The sequence below is a fragment of the Polyodon spathula genome, chromosome 22, assembly GCF_017654505.1.
Source record: "Polyodon spathula isolate WHYD16114869_AA chromosome 22, ASM1765450v1, whole genome shotgun sequence".
NCBI classification, from domain to species: Eukaryota; Metazoa; Chordata; class Actinopteri; order Acipenseriformes; family Polyodontidae; genus Polyodon; species Polyodon spathula.
Window position 1 is genome coordinate 25,954,600 of NC_054555.1, and position 17,559 is coordinate 25,972,158.

Genomic DNA, 17,559 nt, shown 5'->3' on the forward strand with positions numbered 1-17,559 from the left:
ACCATTACTCTCCTTTCTGATATATCTTTGTTTCTACACAGTTTCAGGGCAAGATTGAAATACTGTTTAGATGAAGTCCAAGTCCATCATCTACACTTCCCTTCACAACCATCTAAACACTTCTATACCGTATAACAGCTACACCCCACCCAATTCATAGTGAGAACAGCTGCCCCCACATCTCATTTCAATGTGTTGATTCAGTCTGTTTAAAAGGCATTTAAGTGCTGTATCCAGCATGTGAAACCATTGGTTTTCAACAGAGATGTATTGAATTTCTTCACAAACTGTTCTACTGACGATCAAGGCAAAGACATGGTACTAAGAAGTTCTTTGGAAAGCAAGCTTCAATTCGGCCTTAGTGTCTCCCTCCTCTAAATTAACCCACCACTTTTTTCTTATGCTTCTGACATGCAGTATAAATGTGTATAGCCCGATGTCTCCAATGTTCTTTAAAATGGCCCTAAAAAAAATGTTCACAAAAGGTTATGCTGACACAAGCGTTTTCCCAAAATTAATTTTTAACCAGCGTGTGTGATTTTTATGTCAAAAGCACAGCACCACAATAAATGCTTATATATGCTAATTGATTATTGTAAATAGTACGCATGTTGTCTATCATGATGACCTAGAAAAATGTAATAGTCAGCAAAAACATGGAAATCTCTGAAGCTGAATCAACTGTTTAACTAGTGCAGCACTGTCCTATAGAACACAGCACTGCAGCGACTGTCTTTCAGTCTGTATCAATGTTACGAGGACCCCCTTGGTGAGATCCCTTCTTTCTGCCATAAAGACACCCTGCAATCAGAAATCACAACAGGGTAGTCAAAACTATCTTAACTTTTTGTGCAATGGAAAAACCAATTGGTAGGTCACATTGTCACATGGCTTGTGTAAGGAGGGTTGTGCAAACCTGCATTTAGGATTCTATAGGCAAGTGCAAAGCCACAAAATCGTAAGGGGATGTAAAAAAAGCTATTAAAATGACATTTGCATATACTTACTGTAATGTATGCTGCAGGCATGTGCAGTGAAATCGAATTTACAGGACATCCACATTTGTGATCATTCTCTCAGGCTTGTGCTAATTGCTGAATGCTTTTAAAAAACACCATGTAACTTGTAATAGCCACAGGATACAAAACTGATTGTGAAGCATGCAATTATGTTCTTCCTTGTTACCATATTCTACCATTTATAACCACTTCTACCATGTTCAATTGTACATTATCAGTACAATTGTGTGGTATGTTCACTACATTCCTACATTGCTTAATCAGAATGATTTCAATTATTATTTTATATTCTAAATTATATTATAAGTGACTATCTATAGTAACTTTGTTATTGTCACATGATAAGTGTTAGTTGCTACATGCAATAGAAATAAATAAATAAATACGAACTCCTGCTGCACGTACACTTCAGCTCCAGCAGGGGGCGCCGACTCCTCGGCCAGTGTCAGTCGCTGCAATGTGAAGCGTGAATGTAAATCAGCAGGGAAGTCTACAGTTATGCACAATGTGCGCAAGGCATTTGAGATTACGCAAAGCTGCCAAACCAGTCATTTCATTTAGGAAAGCAAGAGCCCTCCCATCTCCTCCTTCTACCACTCGGACAAAATAATAAAAAAAAAATAGCGCATCTGACAGCTTTATTTGCTAGAAAGCGTACGGGAAATCAAGCATTTTGTGCATGCAGACAACACAAGGGGGATATATTAATATATCTCAAGGCAAGGACGTTTATGGCTTGTTCTTACTCGCTCGTTGCACAGTGTGACATCCTGGTTCTGTGTCTCACACAGTGCAATAATGCTGATGAAGGCCAAGCCAAACTGGAGACTGCATTTGCAATAATATATTAATCGTGCAAGCTGCCGACACGGCTGCGTGCGGCTACTAGAAACGGCTTAGAAAACAAAGCTGGAATATTTTAAACACCCTCCTATTTTGAAAGGATCTGTCCAATAAAAACCTGTCTCCGGTAAAGCGGCGGAAGGGAAACGCGGACGCGAAGTTTTATTTGTGTATTCATTTAAAAAAAGCGTAATTTTTGTTGTTGGCACTAGTGTTGTTGCTTAATCTTCTGATATTTCCGGGGATTCTTCCAACACACTCTAGCGAAGAGGACGAAAAACGCTGACCCCGTTATGGTTTTTGGTGAGTATAAATGTGTATGCTTTACTTCTTATTGCACCCCACATAAGCAACTAGAGGTGATGAATAAATGTAACATGCGGTGCTGTTGCTAGGATACTTTCATCCATTCCAGACAGCAGGGTTACTCGGGGTCAAAATTTAATTTAAAGGTTGAAAATGTGCTTAAAAATGAGGGTTTGCAAATGACTTAGTCACTCAATGTACACTGAACATCACTGACTGTACCACTGCCTAGCGGGAAATAATGCGGCTTTTAAATGATTAGTATTGCATATCTCAGTTATTTATTCAAACAGTTTGACTCGCATTAGAGCAATGCATTCTTCTCGCAGGATTGCATTCTTATGGATTAGATTGCAGTAATGCTGTGCTTTAAAGCCATCTTTTAATAAAGCATGTTATATTTCTGCATTATTGATTCGATTGAGTGTGCTACTGGCGGTCACAGAATACCAACAACAGCCCCGCAACGCTGGCATTAGACCACGATGTTTTTATTTCGTTTTAGCCTTCCCTAAATAGTGTGGTTTTGAAATAATTAGGTTGGCGAAAGATCACTAGTAGAGCATCCCGATTACTAATTGCTCCCATGACATCAGAAAGTTGTATATATTTGTGATCAACATCTAGTGTCCGACGAAGTCTATGCACGTTTTCAATAAGGCTTAATCTTACTGAAGCGGAAATTGTTCTATAAATACATTTGCCTTTTCAACATCAGAGACGTAATTTAAAGACAGGCGACGTCTCTCTCTCTCGTCACTATTTGAGTCGAACCGTGGCACCCATAATATTGCACCCCGTTTTGTTTAGACGTGTAGTACGCTAGCTCCACTGTCTTCTGTGCAAAACGAGAAGCTCATAATGTACTATTTTGAACGTAAATATTCTGAGAATTATAGTAAGTTTTTCACTGCATGTGTAGTAGATTTTTTTTGTGCTGTTTTGTATTGGCAAATATAAATAGGTTCTATATTTAATTAATTTGAATACAATGGTACATGCAGACTATATTATTATTATTATTATTATTAACCTACATGTTTCTGTACAGGTTTCAGTGGCACGGGGTTGCAGAATGCCAGTGCAAACCAGTTTTCCTTATAACACAGAAACCTGGTCAAATCGCAGATGTTGCAACATAAAAAGGGTCTATTTCGATCTGCTTTGAGTTTGAACAAGCACCCAGCTGACGTTTCTGGTCTCACAGTAAACCACGCCACAGAGGCTGTTTTTATGTTGTTACATAAACTGTGTCAAAGTCAAACTGTTGCGGAAAATGCCGGAGTGAACTATCTGTGTGAATCCTCTGAACTTTAGCTTGGCAGTCATCGCGTTAGGGGTCCCTGCCGGGGAGTGGATGGAGAGGTCTGGACTGAGAGAGTGTATTCATTGGTGGAGCATTGTGGAAATACCCAGCACTGTGTCTGGGACCGGTCTGGCAGTGTACTTACTTATCATTAGCACTAGAAATCGCAAACTCCAGCAAGAGAACAAGAAAAAGGACAAGTCAGCATATCCTTGGCCCACTTCCCTCCAGGGACTGAAGCTGAATTCTATCTAACTGGTTGTACCACGTTATGTTATTTCTTATATACAACAGGCATGCATTAGGGGAAATTCATCTTTGCATAACGGGTAGGTTTTGTTGCCTCAGGGGAGCCACTCTATATGAATGTGCTGTTGAAGTGGCTGCATAAACACATGAATGTGCTGTAGCTTGTGGTACCTCCTTTGCTTTCTTTCATCAGTTGCTTACCAGTCCCTGTATTCAAACCTGGTAATAACACTGGCATCAGTACATTTGGTAGTGTTCTAATTGACTGAGACGATCCGTGACGTTTTTGTGATATGCAACACTGTATTCCTCCTATAGTAGCACGTTATTTAGTGCTTTGTGTGTGTTACTGTGCAACGCCCTGTAGGTTCTGATGTTTTGTGAACAGACCCCTGTGATTCACCGCTCTGTCATTTGGTGTATGGTAACGATTCCCAAGGAGCAGTAAAGCCCTGTGCCGCTGCTGCACGCACCTGGAGGGAGCGTCCTGTTGAGAAAGGTCTCTTTACCCATTACATTACCCTTCAAACCCACCGCACTGTAGTGTGCACTCAGCGCACACTGTAGACAGATGGCTCCGTGCCATTGTTTAATGAGGTGGGTGCTGTATTTTCAGAATGAATGCGTGCACACTTAAGAGAAGGAGCGCTCTGGCTGTGTGCAGCATAGAAACTGCAGTGACATTAATCCAAGTTGTGAATCCATTCGGTGATTTCATTATCCACTGTGGTAATCAGTTAGTGTAATGCATGCTTGCTGGATTTTAAGGTGCACCTTGTTCCCCTCTAGTCTCCTACCCTGATGATGGTGGGTCTGTTGTTTTCTGTACATTTTGTAGGGGACAGGAGTATTCCGGTTGTATGCATTTGCAGACTAGTTCCATTGAAGGTCTCACATGTTCTGTTGAAAGAAGCTATGGTAGACGATGGTGGTATCTAGCACCGCACTAGGTTGCTGAAGCCCTCAGTTTGCATGCCTTACTTTCAGGTAGTCTTGCAATTCGAACTTATTTCCCATCAGAAGTGTCTTCAAAAGCATGCCACTGGCTGCAAAGCATTTCAAACATAAGGGGAAACAGACTGGCCAGTGGAGATCATTTCACTTCCTTAAACCTAGACTAAAACCAGACATAAAAAAAAAAAAGAAAATGCTATGTCATGTGTTGCTTAAGTAAGGTGACCATATGGCTCTGTGTTGAGCGGGACAGTTTGGGATAGTTCAGGCTTTTCAACTCATAACCAAATGCATTCTGGTATATTGTACCTGTCTCAGGTACCATTCTTACCTTTGAGAAGCAGGACTACGCTTACCAGAATGCATTGGGTTGCGAGTTCAGTGTAAACCATGGACTGTTTACTACTTCAGAGAACCTGAGTAAAGTATTGAGACGTCTGTAACACATTAGACATAAATACATCATTATTGAAAATGGGGGGGGGGGGGGGGAACCCCATAGGTCTCATTACCCGATTAACTTAATTTTCTTTAATTAATCATTGTACCCCAGAGAGCACGAGTCACGCGGCTGAGTGTCATGTTAGCAGCAGTTTATTTCTCTGGGAAAACTATGGGTGTGCCAGCATCTTGCTGTTTTACTACTCCAGAAAACAGCTGTATTCATTTAGAAAACAAATTCAGGCGTGCATGTTTATTATTGATCAGCAGTCTAAAGATAGCATCCCCTGGCTGTAGTGACCACTTCAGATCACCTGTGTATACAGACCGCTGTTACATCCTCAAACGAGAGTCTCATTTCCATCTGTGAGCATATTGCAGTCACCATGTGCTGTTTAGACATCAAGACACCCCCAGTGCTTACGACCCCGGGCGGTATGAGATGGGTTTGAAATGAATGTGCTGCATTAAGAATAGCAGTGAGTAATTCAGCTGGAGCCCCAGTGTGAGTTCATTGTAATTCATTATGAAATGTCTGATTGCCCTTTTAAACAGTCGTGGAGAAGCAAATTCAATTACAGCGACTTCTTACAGCAGGTAGGCACAAAGTAGGGTGTCTAAAACCAATCCTAGGAATAGTCCACGCATATCTTGTCTCTTTTGCTACCTTCCCATGTAGCTGTTTGTATTTTTAACAACATGGTTCTGCTTTCACTGTTTGTAACAGGGCTAGAACCTCTTTCTAAGCTGCTTAGCGTTAATAAACAGAAGTGTGAAAAAAGCATTGTCTACAGATTCTTCGAGGTCTCAGAAGAAGAGATGCACACGTGCGTAATGTAGTCCGTTTGCAGCTAGGTTGCTACCGTGTACTTCTGTATTTCATACAGTAACGTTTGGCTTCCTTATTTGTTTCACTAACTTGACACAGCTGGAGGCCACAAGTAAGAGATTTTTATCTTTGTTTTATTTCTGGGGTTGAAAGCATTGAGAAAGACTTTGAATTGAAACATTTGTCATGCAGTTTAATACGTTTATTTTACTATTTCTGACTGTTTTATAGTAGAAATGGTAGAATGGTCCTACAGTAACCATTTAAAAAAAAAAAAAGCTTAAGGATGTAGTGTACATGACAAGACCCAATCAATCACCATGTGTACATGACAAGACCCAATCAATCACTGTGTGTACATGACAAGACCCAATAAATCACCGTGTGTACATGACAAGACCCAATCAATCACTGTGTGTGCATGACAAGACCCAATCAATCACCGTGTGTACATGACAAGACGCAATCAATCACCGTGTGTACATGACAAGACCCAATCAATCACCGTGTGTACATGACAAGACCCAATCAATCACCGTGTGTACATGACAAGACCCAATCAATCACCGTGTGTACATGACAAGACCCAATCAATCACTGTGTGTACATGACAAGACCCAATCAATCACCGTGTGTACATGACAAGACCCAATCAATCACTGTGTGTACATGACAAGACCCAATCAATCACTGTGTGTACATGACAAGACCCAATCAATCATTGTGTACTTCTTCTGGAATTTGATCCTTCAAAGGAATATCCATCCATATACATTTGAAATGCTTGTTCAAGATGCATTCTTTGCCCAGAGGGCCCTCTCTCCTGTGTGGCTGTGTTGCTCATTCACATGGCACTGTTTTGAGATACAGCTCGCTGCAGGGATGTGTGTAATTCACATTTGTCCCGTTCCACATTTGCATGTTTCAGTTTGGAGCATGCCCTCCTGCATTGTAATGGAGGCTGAACAATTTTTGTTAGTTATATAGCCATAAGATTCCTAAAGGAATGTTTTCATGATTCAAATAAAATAAAAACTCATAAGACATTATTTCCAGTCCTTAATGTTGCTGTAACACACGTAAGGTGGACTGGGCCATTTCTGCATTAAAATAGGTTTACGTGAAATCTGTTATCCAGGAAAAAATAAGTATGTAACTACAGTGCAGGTGTAAATAACACCTGTGACACACAGCAAGCGGTCAAGCGGGCAAGGCAGGAGTCTCAGGAAAGGAATGCTTTTCACACAGGGTTGTGCATTTTTATTAGGTAAGGACAGCAAACAGTCAAAAGAAATAAACAAACTGTGAGCCAAAATGGCTTCCCAGCTCTTGTGCTTTCAGTACCACATTGACAGCCAGCTTCCCTGCTCTCAGTCTCCCTCTCTCTTACATACTAGGACAGCTTTTTTCATATCAATTAGCTAACTGATTGACCACATTATAACACTAACTAGGCCCAAGCAGGAAATTCCCTGCCCAACACCAGAACAACCCCCCAGTATATATTTAACACAAGCAGGGTTCTAACGCCATCTCAATGCCACTTCAAAAAAAGAGTTCTGCCTGGCGGTGGAAATGCAGTGTTTACGGATTCTGTGACACAATGCTTCTGCTAGCAGGGATGTGAAGTCATGCAGGTCCGTCCCTGAATCTGGATGAGTCATAACTGTGTTTACAGTGGTTGTCCGCAGTTGCAATTACTTGTGACATTTAGCGGGTAGGTGTATAACATTTGTCTAAAATTTGTTCTCTACGGTGAAAATTCAGTTTTTCTAATCATCTTCTAGATTCTTTGGAGAACTGAACGTAGCTGCGGGCCTTGACTGGTCGGCTGGTTACAGCTGCACTGTTCTCGGCTTCACTTACCGGCTGCAGGCAAGTGCTAAACCAACAGGAAAGATCTCTCTGTTGGGTACCCTGGTTTCTGCTGATAGGTCTGTAGTTCTCTGTAAAAGTTCACCACAGTGTTTGTATAGTTTTACCGTGCTTTTCCCATGGTTATACTATCCATTTTCCGTAGTTTGCGCTGGTTTGCTATGTTTATGAATATGCTTTACTATACCTTGTTATTCTTTACAATGCTTGCCTGTGCTTTACCATGCTTTCACTGTGCTTTACCATGCTTTCACTGTGCTTTACCATGCTTTCACTGTGCTTTACCATGCTTTCACTATGCTTTACCATGCTTTTACTGTGCTTTACCATGCTTTCACTATGCTTTACCATGCTTTCACTATGCTTTATTGCACTTTGTTAGGCTTTTACTTTGGGTCACTTTTTATGAGCTCATAATCATAGCAAACTGAACAGCCCCTGCATTGTGTGAGTGAGCACAGTGCTCTGGGTCACTGCTTGTATGTAATAAATAGCGTAACTGTACAGCCTTGACCTCACCCTCCGTCACCCCCAAAATCAACGTGTGTCAAATTAAACACCTTGCAAATTGAACTGGGACTTTCCCATCTGCCATTGGTGGCTCTACACCCATATTTACTGTAAGGCACAGAGTTCCATTATAGCGTTACCAAGCAAATACACTGCAGCTGCAGTTACAGTGTGCATTAGGACATTTAGAACAGCACGGTACCGTGTTCATATTCTTAAACCAAAGCTGTTTCCTGTAGCATGACCAACTTTATTTTGTTTTTTTTGTTGTTGTTTTTGAAAGGAACTGTGGTGTTTGAAACCAAAGTAAACGATGATGAGGCAGTGTTGCTTCAGGTGTGTGTGTGTGTGTGTGTGTGTGTGTGTGTGTGTGTGTGTGTGTGTGTGTGTGTGTGTGTGTGTGTGTGTGTGTGTGTGTGTGTGTGTGTGTGTGTGTGTGTGTGTGTGTGTGTGTGTGTGTGTGTGTGTGTGTGTGTGTGTGTGTGTGTGTGTGTGTGTGTGTGTGTGTGTGTGTGTGCGTGCGTGTGTGTCTCTCTCTCTCGACGGGCAGATGCATGTGTTCTCGGAATGCTCTGTGGTGTTGTGTGATGACAGCACTGCGCACCTGGCTTGGTGGCACACAGGCAGCTCCACTTTATTAGTTCAGTGAATTTGGTTAATTGAGTGTTGTGATTGATGGCTTATGGAGTACATATCCTTTGAATACAGTCATTAGTAGAATGGGTAAGTGGTTCTAGTTGTAACAGATGCAATAGATCTGTCCGTGGTAGTGGAAGAGTTTAATATTAATTTGTAATGAGACAGAAAGCGTGGTCCTTTTCCTGACCTGATAGCCTAGTCTATTGTCTTTAAAACTGGTTGCTAGTTTAGAAATCAGAGATGGAGTCTCAAGTCCTGGTCTTGGTCTTGATTACATCTCTGTTAGAAATGTACTATTTTACAACTTGTTACAACTTCTTGCAACTGATGACTTTACAAAAGCATTTGTTGCATAATAGTTTTTGGAAACCTGCTAAGACAGTTGTTTAAAAAATGTAATATGACACCATGCTGTGAGCCCCATGCAGACTGCCAATCACAGTGTACTGTAATTGCAGAACATTATTTTTCTTTGGCACAGTTTAATTCATTTAATCCGATTTCTCGTGTGTTATTTGTTCCCTCTCCATATACACAGACACCACCACAGAAACACAATTATTAAATAAGTATACAAAGCTGGAGCTTGCACATTCAATCTAATCTAGAATCACACGCTATTATTATTATCCCTTATTTACTTGGTAAAGCTTCATGGTGAACTAATATGAAAAGCAGATTTTATTAGGAGTAAGGGTGCAATGTGTCATGAATTGATTTGTAGTTCATGTGAATTTAGCAGTGTCTGAAATGTACTTTACCGCCCCTGTCTTGGTGAATCTCTTTGAAAATGCACACGCAGCATTCATACGCAACACTACATACGTATGGGGAAACTCTCGAGTTAAGTTTCCTGTTTTGTTCATTGTAATTTATTCTTCGGTTTCCTGCACGGAAGGTTATAGGTCACACTCATAAACATGCACCATGCTGTTACCTGTTTCTGACACCTGATTCTTCACCACAGAAATCCCGCTAATGTCTTACTAGCTAGAGCGGGCGGTAGTGAAACCTAGGCAAGGTCGGAGAAGTTTATAGTGTCACTGCGCAAGGTTACTGTTTCAGTCATCGTAAAGGGACTGCATGCACGTAACCAGCTGCTAAATATGCATTTTTAATGTGCTTTCAGAAGCATCGTATGCAAACAGTATAATACAGTACTTAATGTACAGGTATTGAAACTTGCAAATGCATACCAAGGAATAATAGGGCATGGTAAAATAATATATATGCTAAAGCACAAGAATGCATATTGTAATCGTGCAAACAGCATGGTAAACTACAACATTTTAAAATGTTTTACTGCCTGTTGCAAACGCAATCAAACCATCATGTAGATAAGTTTACTGTGAGCTTGCTGTAAAAATATAAACATTCATAACTAACTGATCTTGTAATACAAAAGTGTCTTGTGTTCCCAAAATGAATATGATGTGATTTGCTCGCTGAGGGCTTTCTGAGCGAAGCCTGCTGTTGGATTTCAGATGGCGGCTGTGCGCTTTACTGACAGGGCTGTCTTCTGTTCATTCCCAGCTGTGCGTTTCTACACCTGTGAAGGGTGTGACTTCATCACTTAGAGATGCCACACTGACTTCCTGCCGTCCGCTCTCCAGCCTAGCGCAGCTTCATCTCTTCTGCACACCAGGCCAGGTACGTGCCTCGGAGACTTATTGACTCGCTGATCCTGACTGACCGCGCGGTGCCTGTCCTCCTGTAACAATCAAACATAGCAGCTGCAGGATTGCTGCAGAAACTGCACATGTAGCCTTCTCTGTGCTTGTGTGCGTCTGCTTTGTATTGTATCTGGCAGGACACTGGAAAGTACAGTCTCACTGTGTATCCTTTTAAAAGGGTATACAGTAAGTGAAAGCACAGAGGGGTGCATTATAGTAAAGCATGGTAAACGGTGGTAAATGCAAAGTACAGTATAAGCATCTGATGCTGATGAACTACTGTGCAAGAATACTTTTATGGCATATTTGACTTAATCCTTTATACAGAGACACAGAAAAGTATCCTGTTTGAGAGAACGTTATAAACAGAATATCATACATCTTTTTCTCGGTGCTATTCTCATGTAAAAGGTAATTATATTGATCTAACCAGAGGTGTTTCTAAATTCCGTCATCATCAAATCACTTAAATATGAACCTTCCTGATATTATTTTTACAGGCAGAAGTAAAGATTTATTGTGAATTAAAACAGTGGTGATATTTAGCTCTTCATTTTAACCCACCCGTATTTAATATTCCACAGCTGTGGGTCAGAAATAGCCAAAAATGGCATAAAGAGCAAAGACTGCACTGTTTTCTTGCAATACTGAGTTCTTCCTTGTGTCCTGAATGACCGACTTGGTCTGCCAAGCACAGCGCAGTTTAAGCCGTGCCCACCTTTGGCTGCCACAGTTAAGAGTAGCATTAGCAGAGTAAAGGCTTCCCCAAGCACAGAAGGATAGTAGTTACGTTTTTACACTTGTGTGAATCAGCTAAGGGTGAAGACTTGAGCACTTTGAATCTATTCAAGCTCCAAGGTGCGACACCATTTGAGTATAATAAAAAAAAGAGACTTTAACAGGGTAATATCAAACCGGGATGCTGCGAGGCTTGAGACACGCGGGAAACATGTACCTTTACTAATCCTGCAGAGCCGATAAATTCATTATTCTATTTCCACCGCTCTCTCAGCACTCACAGCTCAGACTCATTACAATTGCTGGATTCATGGAAGAATGCTCGCCGCTCTCTGTGTCTGATACAGTGCGTTCTGTCAGCTTAAACCCCAGATACACTCTTTCGTTGTAAGTGACTCTGCAACAGCAGTTGTGATGCGTACTTCACATTCTAGTCCCTGTACATCGCTTCCGATAAATGCGTCTGCTAAATAACTAATAAATAATAATCAATAATGGACAAACAAATGAACACACACGGCAGGAACTTTACAGCAGCCATTAATTTCATCTGACTGAAGTCACAGGCAGTCACAGTGAAGTTTACCTACAGTATCATACCCAAAATCGGCCCTTATAAGAGTTTAGCATGCTGTTTTAGCAGTTTTCCCATGCTTTCCCCATGGCTATACTATGCATTTACCATAGATTTTGATGGTTTGCCATTTGTGTTCATATGCTTTATCATGCCTTGTTGTTCTTTACAATGCTTACCTAGGCTTTACCCTGCTTTCACTGTGCTTTGTTAAACTTTGTTATGCTTTTACTATGGGGAAACATTTATAAGGGGGGCTAGACTGCACTCAGTAATGCTACCGAATCAGAAATAAACCACTCGGACAGCTTATTTAGGGGCTTGGAAGGAGTCTTACTTTGTTTCTTTTTTGCTTTAGAATTGTGTTTGCTGTTTTTTTTGTTCCAGAACAAAAAATTCAGATAATGACATTTTGGAAATCTCTCCCAAAAACTGTTAAAAAAAAAAAAAAAAAAAAAAAGTATAGATTCTCTGTTAACAGTGTTATTGGTCACCTGTAGTATTTTTTTTCTCTTTAAAGGCTGATGGAACAAGACCAATAGATCGACCGATATATAACAAGATACATGAGAAGACATTTAAATATTAACAGCTCAAGTTAGCGAGTTGAGTGTGTGAGGTTATGGTTGACCATTACTGCCTGTTGTAAATGCAGTCATATCATCCTATAAAACATGAAAGTGTACTGTTTAAACATTCACAACTGCCTGCTACTATAATCAAGTCTCCCAAAATTGATCCCAAGATAATATTATTGCACCTTGAGGGTGTTTTTTTTGTGAAGACTGAGAAGTGAATTGAGAAAATAAAGGTAATCTAGAAGCAGTTCAGACAGGAAAGCCAGTCCTATAGCTGTGTATGTGTAATAGAGTACAGTCTGACGATAGGAACCTGAGCTTATATTGGCGTAACCACAGTTTCAACTGAATTGTATTTCCTGTTCAATGAACTTTGTGTGTGTGTGTTGTTTATTTTCACTGACACTTCATACAGTATTTAGTGCACAAAGCATGTATTTAATTATTCTTTCCAGATTAGTAATTACAGTCTTTAACTCCTAGAAAGATTTATATTAGTTAACTAATGAGAGGAGAGACTTTGTATTACTAGACCTAACTTGTTTGTTTCTAGTTTTATAAGCAGGTGTTTTTCTCCATCCCAACAAATAGGTGTTGTTTAAAGATTGGAGTAAACGCATTGGAAATACACGTATGCTGTGCTATACTGGAGATTCCTGGTTATGTTTTCTAGAAGTTAATACGTTGTGCGTTGGGCGTCTATAATTGTATAAGAAATATTATCTTGTGCAATTTGGGTGAGAGGACTATGAGTTAGCTGAGGTGAATTGTTCTTGCATATACAGGAATAACCTGAAAAAGCAAATGCTTTTAACAGACATTAAAACATCAGACAATAAATTATTCTGTTGTTCTTTGGGGAGTTGCTGAGTTGGTCTTACGCAGTCATTACATTGCTGTTGTAAGAACATTGTATTTAAAAAGGGAGTTTCTGTGTTTTAGTTTAATCTTACCTAAACTCTGCTCCCTTTGCAGACAGAAAAGGATTGTATCATTTACATGTGTATATGCCTATACACCTGTGACTGCATCTTTCATAAAATATATATATATGTAATTTCAATAAGTTTCAATAACCTGTGCTTTTTCGCTTTTCATAAGTAAGCTTAAATGTGTGTGGGGGGGGCCCTTACCCCTGGGGAAAGCAGGTATTCGTTACAGCTGTTCCTAAACCCAGTGGCGTTTGCTTTTTTAACAGGTAATGGAAATGGGAACTTTGTGAAGGTCAGCGTCATTGTAATGCTCCTGGTTAGCTTTAAAACATACTGAGTAAGTAGCTTCAAATAAACATTTCTTAGCTTTTAGTAAGGTGCTTGGATTCTGGAGCTGACCTCGACCAGAAGTCTTAAGTTGCTTGCCGGCACACATCAACCCGTGGTGGCGAGCTCAGTCAAAAACATTCTTTATAATAAGTGCCAGCACCATCTACTGCACAGAAGTGTAGTGCCAGCCAGATGAAATGATGCATGTTTCCAGTGTCTCTTCTTTCTGTAGGGAGACCTGGACTGATCTAGGTTCAATGTGCATGAAGTGGTTAGTGATTGTTGCTGTTTTATTCACAAACGTGATTTAATCTATCCGCACATTCTTCATTAAACTCGAGCTAAAGCTTTGCGAACAGATTGCCCTGTGTGTGTTCTTGGGTCTCTGGGCTTCTCTTGATGCAGAAACTACTGTCAGATTAGTGTACAGAGAATTAGCCAAGTGAGGGTTTTAAAGGTTTTTCTGACTAATTTGAATCCAAGTCCTTTTGCAGTATGATAATGTAACACCAGGATCAAAGGGGGAGAAAATGTTGTTACTTGTGTGGGAGACTGGAGACTGCATGGTTGTTATTAAGACTGGCCTTTAGGGTGATCGAGATGTATCTCGCAGTGCTGTACTGTGACTGCTCTTTGGTGTGTATATTTGTTAGGCACTATTCTTGTAGAGATTACAAGCAAGTAGCTAGCAGTTTGAATGTAATCCACAGGGGCTGGACAAAAAAATTAATAAATAGATAAATAAGTGGGCTGTCCCTCCATGTGACTTTCCCATTTACAACAGGAGATATTTGAAGCTCACATTTAGTTCTCATGTGTCTGGTTTAACGCTCCCAGGCAGGGTGAAGGTGATTTTTGGAATGCATTACTAAGGGAGTCTGTTGAAGAGGTCAATGTGTGTGTTTTTGTTTTGGAAGTTGAAAGTATGTTGTATAAGTGGGTGTGGTGGTATGTAAATGTGGAGCCTATCTGTTCAAGGCTGTAGTTTACATTAGAGCGACAAAAACAAAATAATTATAAATCTGCTGTTGTCCTCCATTTGAGCGGTGTTTCTGTGTATTGTGTATTCTGTGTATTCTGTAATCTTGAGTATTGAATTGCATTATGATTTACACATCCTTGTCGTAGAGGAAGGAGGACGCACGCTGTACAGATCGGATGTTGAGTAAAAAGAGCCTTTGTTACATCATCTGTGTGGTCAAACACTCAAAGGGGCTTTTATTTTATGTTTTGGGCTCAGATAAAAAAAAAAGACACTTTCCCAAAAAGCAATGCCAAAAACTTGAACTTTAACAAAACTTGGAGATTTTGTTAAAGAAAATACCCTACAAGGAAAGCATAGGAGAAAAGAAGACTGTGTAATAAAGTACAGTAATAAATTATGATTTGTGTGACATTTTCTGATGACAGATTAATGAACCAAAATCTATTTTTGTACAAAGAGTTTTAACATATATATAATTTTGGAAGCTACAGTACAGTCTGAAGTCTTATCTTTGGCCCCAGCTCTTGTTTATAAAGGCCACGCGTTTTCCATATTAAGTCACCAGCAGATTTACGCACTCGATCAAGTCGAATGACCGGATAGATTTATGTTTAAATATAAAAAGATAACTAAAATTATCTCCATGATCTTTAAGAATGTAATTGTAAAAGGACAGTAGCAGCTGTAAGCTGCATGTTATACTGTTATAGAACAACGCAAAGATTTTTACACACTTCATTTTAGAAATACCTTTTCATTAGACCCCCCCACCAGTACACTGTCCACAGAGTGCACATAATAAATGAATTCATTCACGAATTAGTCATATAAGAGCTAATGTATACACAAAGTGTGAGCTACATGTTGAGGGTGTTTTTTTTATATATTTATAATAACGAACAACGCCGTATAATACAGTTCTCATTGGTAAAGTGAAATGTGAGAAATGATTCCTGTCTCCTGGATGCTCGGCCTGCTTTTTATTGAGCTTCTGCTTGAGCAGCTGTGACTCATAGGGATAATGCAAAACAAAAACAGCAGCAGCGGCGGCTCTTGTCACCTTAGCAGCATTTCTTGTTTTTTCCACTGGCTGAAGAAACTGTGTCTACAAAAAGCTAAAAATAACCAGCTTTTGTCAGGTTTTTTTTTTTTTTTTTTTTTTTTCTGTCTGCTACTGCAGTCTCTTTTGACATTTCAATCTGATCTGTCTACATTTTAACCAGAGAGAGTTCTACATACACTTTATGTACAGTGGGTGAAACGTACACACTGGTACTGTGGTCTCCTTTGCACTGCAAAGCACTACTGTATTTATTTAGCATTTTCTTCCCTTTGCTTGTAACGATACACAAATAGCTAGCGTTGATTTATGTAGTTAAACCAACAGCAGAATATTTTAGTATTTATAAAAACACCAGTGCTGTTTACATAAAGACTCTGTAAATCTGCAAAATTCTGAAGGATTATAAATTTAGAGATTTACTTTATAATGCTTTATATATTTTAAACTGATGGAGACAAAGAAAAATAGTGTATATGTGTGTGTGTGTATATATGTGTATATATAATAGTGGGAAATTATGGCCCCCCTGAGGGAAGAACTGTAGTTCCTGACGGGTCTATAATGCCCGAAGCTGCAGGAGGGAACTATAGTCCTTCCAGAGGGGCCTTTTAGTTTCCCACTGTGAGCCGAGGTGTGCAGTCCATATTTTGAATCCGTGAAGAAAGTCATGTTTTTGAAGTCCATAACGCATAGTTATCCAGTTTTTTTTTTTTTTTTTTTTTTTTTTGGCATAGAACTGTCCGTTTGACTTTCTCAGTGCGGCATAGAATTCTCGGAGGAGTCACTTTGGGTTTGTGAACGTCGTACTTATTTACATCGTCGAGTGGGATTTGTTTGAATTTTACGAAGAAAACAAAAGGTTTTATGACGATTTTAGTGTTTGTACGTCTTTGTTTTTTAGTGTATTTTGTAATTCATTTTCTGTTACGTCACAAAATCATTGTCCAGGAGGTCCAGATGTGCGTTTGTCTGCCATTGTGCATTGTGTGAAGAGAGGAAGGACGCTCGGCGTGAGGACATCATTTGTGGGACTATATATATCTGTTTGTGTCAAAGCCCATTCGTTGCTGAAGGCCGTACAGTATGCACTGGTAACAGTGAACTCAGTGTTGCTGACAGGTCATTAAGCCAGGGTTTGGTGGAGTAGCTCTGTATACAGTGCACAGTGTAGAGTCAGTGGGATCCTTTGTTTGCTCCCATTGAAGATTTCTTTCTATGTAAATGTTGTCAGGGTCCGTGCGCTTTTGGGGATGTTGTGAAAGAGAGGCGCAGTTATGATTCTCCAGACAAGTTCAAGGACAGGTAGAGGCAGATTAATAGAAAGACAGTAATAATGCAACGCAATACTAGAGCAACAGAAGCACCTCTGAATGCTAGCAAACACAGCACACTAGTAATGGAAATATAAAAAAGAAAGGCAATTCCAAAACACACATTTTATTTAAAGGCTTGTTGATTTTAGATTGATCTCATTAATAATCTTCCACCTCTCTTTTCAGTAACAGCAGAGAAATGCTTTTTTTTTTTTTTTTTTTAAATAGCAAACACGTCTTTTGATACCGTTTAAAGTTTTGTGAACTGGGCCTTTCCCTTCCAGACTTGTTGTTCAGCCGGTTTGTGTGACGAAGACACCACCGCCAGTAACCTGTCTGGTGTTGGCTTGTTCTGATTGGCTTGTTCTCAGAGAAACTGTTATATGCTGTGCTGCTGTTTTT

General features: G+C 39.9%; 1 long non-coding RNA gene across 1 annotated transcript; it reads left to right on the plus strand.

The window, feature by feature from the left end:
• The first annotated feature begins 1,554 nt into the window (after positions 1-1,554).
• Positions 1,555-13,805, plus strand: LOC121297414. The gene is made up of 3 exons (XR_005947165.1): positions 1,555-2,165; positions 10,505-10,621; positions 13,733-13,805. It is a non-coding gene; the product is annotated as an uncharacterized LOC121297414 (long non-coding RNA).
• The last annotated feature ends 3,754 nt before the right edge of the window (positions 13,806-17,559 follow it).